The sequence below is a fragment of the Rousettus aegyptiacus genome, unplaced genomic scaffold (genome assembly GCF_014176215.1).
Source record: "Rousettus aegyptiacus isolate mRouAeg1 unplaced genomic scaffold, mRouAeg1.p scaffold_m13_p_1, whole genome shotgun sequence".
NCBI lineage: Eukaryota > Metazoa > Chordata > Mammalia > Chiroptera > Pteropodidae > Rousettus > Rousettus aegyptiacus.
In genome coordinates this window covers 158,640,207-158,645,096 of record NW_023416284.1, presented here as the reverse complement: position 1 = coordinate 158,645,096, position 4,890 = coordinate 158,640,207, and the positions used below count along the sequence as shown (strand labels likewise).

The window sequence follows — 4,890 nt, the reverse complement described above, 5'->3', positions numbered from 1 at the left end:
TTGTTTCACAAAACACAATTTTTTTACTATTTTATGTCTTTTGCATTTCCATACAATTTTTAAAGTCAGCTTGTCAGTTTCTACCAAAAAATAATGTAGCAAGGAGTTTAATTGCAATTGGGTTAAATCTACAGATATATTTGGGGGAAATTGATATTTTAGTAATATTTAGCCTTTCAATCCATGAATATAGCATGTCTCCATTTATTTATATCTTAAATATTCTAAGCAGTATTTTGTAGTTTTAATGTATATGTCTTCAACATACTTCCTGAAATTTACCTCTCAATGTTTCATTGTTCTGAATGCTATCATAAACAATATTTTTAAATTTAATTTTTCATGCTAATAGTAATACAAGCAATGTTAGTTATATATATTGGATCCTACGAAGTCATTAAAATCACTTCAAGTAACTTATATGTAGATTCCTTAGTATATTTTATGTTCAGAATTATGTCATCTACAAATAACGACAGTTTTACTTCTTTTTCAACCTATATACCTTTTACATTTCTTTTCTTGCCAGATTGCACTCGCTATGACCTCCAGCAAGTGGTGAGAGTGGACATTTTTGCCTTGTTTCTAATCAGAGGGAAAACCAGTCATCCATTGACCATTATGGTGACGGCTATAGATTTTCAATAGGTGCTTCTAGTGAAGTGGAGGAAGTTTGCTTCTTTGTTAAGAGTTTTCTTTTTTTTTTATGATAAAGGATTATTAAATTGGGGGAATGCTGTTTCTGCATCTATTTAGATAAAAATAATTTTTTTTTGGTTAATATGGTGAGTTAGTGACTGATTTTCAATGTTAATCAAACTCACAGTCCTGATATAAACCATAATTTGTCATGGTATATTATTTTTTTTTATATGCTACTATTTTAGATTTACTAATGTTTAGTTAAGTATTTTTATGTCTATATTCATGATGGATATTAGTCTATAGTAAATTTTTGTAATACTTATATTGAGTAATGTTGGACTTAAATAATTAGTTGAAATATAGTCCTTCCTGAGTTTGTAGAATTTGCACAATTTCATCCCTAAATTTTTGATAGAACTTGTCTTCTGGGTTGCATAATTTCTGACAAGTAGACTGAAAAAGTTTCTATCTTTCTTTCTCTATTTTTATTCTGACTGATTTTAGATTATTGTGTAATCTCTGGTTTTTAGAAATTTCATTACTATTACCATGGTGTAGATTTCTTTTATATTTACCTTGCCTGGGGAATCATTGAAACTGTGAGCTTAGTTTTCTTAAAATTGAGGAAAATTTAAATCATTTCTTCAAAAACATTTTATATTCTTTGTTTCAGATCAGTTCTCATTCTATTAATTTTTTAAATTATTTTTTTATATGCTTTAGTCTGTTTAGTTTCTATTGCTGTATCTATTTGTCTTAGTCATTTGGGCTGCTATAACAAATTATCATAGACTGGGTGGCTTATAAACAATACAAATTTAATTCTCACAATTCCAGAGGCTGGAAGTCTGAGATCAGGTGTTGGCAAATTCAATGTCCAGAGGGAGCTCACTTCCCCAGTTGTAGATTGCTTTCCTCTCACAGTATCCTCACATGATGGAAAGGCAAGATCTCTACAGGCTCTTTTATAAGGGCACTGATCCCATTCATGGGGTGTTTGTCCTAATCACCTTCCAAAGGACCCACATTCAAGTACCATCAAGCACCATCGCCTTAGGGACTAGGTTTCAACATATGAATGTTGGGGAGACATAAACATTAGTCTATAGCACTATGTGTATTTTTCTTTTCTTCTGTAGCATCTAATCTGTTTTCAAACCCATCCAGTAATTTTATTTTTTATATTTCATCAGTCCAGAAATTTTATTAATTTTAGTTTTTATGCTTTTCTTTTCTCTTCTTATGTTCAATTTTAACTTTAACTCTTTGAAAATATTTACAATGGATATTTTGAAGTGTTATGTGTTTATTTAAACATCCCTGTCATTTCTGGTTATGTTTCTATTGACATTTTATTCTAATTATGGGTCATATTTTTCTGCTTGTGTGTCTAGTATTTATTTATTTATGTTTTTAATGCATTTAGCACCTGGTATTCCTAGGTAGTCTCCAATCCAAGTACTAACCAGGACCGACCCTGCTTAGCTTCCAAGATCAGATGAGAAGGGGCACGTTCAGGGTGGCATGGCTGTAGATCGTGCCTAGTAATTATTGACTAAATGTTAAGTATTATAACTTTTATGTTGTTGAGTGTCTGGACTCTGTTATCCTCCTTTGAATAATTATATTTTTAGTTTTGTGGATTAGCATGATCCTTTCAAGGTTAGTTTATAAGCTTTGTTAATAGTATAACTAGAGTAGCCTTTACTCTAGGTGTAGTTTAGCTCTCCTATTAAGGATGACTAAATGACTCCTCAAGGATTGTGATAATAATAATAATAATAATAATAATAATAATAATAAAAACAATAATGACTAATGATATCTCTTCACTGTGGCTAGTTGGAAATAACATGTCTCCCAGTCCTTTTGTTCCACATCAACCCCCATATAGTTTTATACATATTTTCACAGAGTTCCAACTTTTGTATGAGAAATTTGATAATCAGTCACAAATACAAGGGGATCCCCATATAGATTCCTGGAGCTTTTTCCATCATAACTACCCTCCTTCAGTACTCTTCTGCATAAATTTAAGTTTCCTCTCCAAACTCTCATCTCTATCTCTGCAGTTCAATGGAACTGCTGTGTTCTGCTTGGGTTTTCTTTCCTTCACTGAGTTTATGAACTGTCTCCAGAGAGAAAGTTAGATCAATTACTGGGTTCATCTAGTGTGTATCTCTTTTCACAGGTCATACTGTTTTGTACTGCCTATCATTTAATATCTTAAAACAGCATTTTTATATTTTTCCCAGTGTTCTAGCAGTATATATATATATATATATATATATATATATATATATATATATGTATATAAAACTCAGTACTAATTAGTCTCTTATGACTGGAAGAAAAATTCTCAAATTTACATGTTTTAAATAATTTTTAAGAAGACTATATACAAATATAATGATAATTCATCTTAATGATTTAAAAGGTGTAATGAGCTAAAACAATTTTGAGGATCATAGCCTGACACTATTCTACTACTGTTCATATTAACAATGTGACCTTTGAAACAGATCATGGTATTTAAAACTTTCTCAAATTATATTTTAATAGCTTATCACAAACTGTATTTTAACAAAATATGAGATCAAAAATAGAAAAAGTAATTTTTGTTAACTCAATAATTTTTACAAACCTATAAAATTATGTCGGATTAGTTAATTTATTATTTACATTATCAATAATGAGAAATTCATAGCATTATTTATTAATAAGCTAAGAATTTATTTACCAAAATACATTTTCTAAGTAGTTAATCACGAAATTTTGAATTGGCAATAAATATGAGGAAATTTTACACTAGAAAGTATCATTAAAGGTTAGAAAATTAAAGTTTATTTACAAGATAGGAAACTCCACCCCCAAAATAGAATATCTTATCTTTACATAAAAAGTATATATAATTTTAAAACTGACTTAATAAAAGTATAAGTATATATCTGAAAGGATCAAAATATAGTTTAAGGTACCATTATTAAAATTTATTGTAAAAAGAGTAAAAACTTAGAAACATTGTTTTATATTTTACCTTAGAAAGAAATGATTAAATCATACCATTAAAATATGTAGAAAAAATGTAATAGTTTAAGAAAGCTTTTGATATGTTATAGGGCCAATATAATATAGAAATCTATTAAAAATGAATTGCATAGCCAATACATAATCTTAATGTTAAATATGTACGATTTTTAAATTATTTATATTTAAAGAGAAAAAATATTAAAATCTAAGTTCCTAAAAAATTGTCACACAAAAACATATGACGTTTGGAACAGTAAATTGTATGAGAGAAACCCTGTATGCTAATCACAAAACACCATTATTTTATGTGAAATTTCTATAACTACATAGAAAAGGAATAGTATTTAACTTTTAAGATTTTAAAATATAAAAATATTAATAATTTAAATTAAAAATAGAAAAACAAAAGGAACATGGTGAAAACAAAAAATAAACTTAACATATGGAAAAAAATCAAATTGAAAACATCTATGAAGAAAGGATAAATATAATCTAGACTAATTTATGTTTTTTTAAACTCCATAACTCAATAGGAAATCAGGTTTTCTAAATGCAGAATTTAAGATCAAATATAAATTTTAAGATTTTGACCTAGTATTGTACATTCAGTTCTACTCAAAAACACATTTAAAGTCAATAAAAAGTAGTTCTATCAGTTTTTGTAGATTGAGGAAATTAATGTCTATTTTATACTTAAGAAGACACGAAGTTTTTAAGCTGAGAAATAACATGATTGAGCATCTGCTTTTGATAATAGTTTTATCAATGTGGAGGCTTGACTGGAAAAGATAGATAAGAAAAGTGAAAGCAAATAAGGCATTGTGTATTCATTCATTCATTCATTCATTCTAGTAACAAATCATTACAGAGCGGCTGTTATGATCTAGAAACTGGACACCATGGCTACTACAAAAAGAAATCAAACAAACAAACAAAACCAGTATAGACAACACCTTGCTTTCATAGCACTTACATTTCAGTGAAGAAAGAAATAATAAAGTAATAAAGTGTTAAGTGAGTATTACAAATCGTTATAACATTTATAAAGGAAATGAGAAAGTGATATAACAGTAATTTTAAGGTGATGGCTCTTTAAATAGGGTGTCAGGAAATTCTATCTGAGGAGGTGACACTTAAGCTGAGACAGAGCACAGGATTCAAACGAATGCAAGGTCAGTAGGGAAGAGAGAAAATATTTGGGAGATGTTTGAGAGA

At 28.5% G+C, this 4,890-nt stretch overlaps 1 pseudogene; it reads right to left on the bottom strand.

The window, feature by feature from the left end:
* Positions 1–2,062: 2,062 nt before the first annotated feature.
* LOC118605542 lies at positions 2,063–2,181 on the bottom strand (annotated as a pseudogene).
* Positions 2,182–4,890: the final 2,709 nt, after the last annotated feature.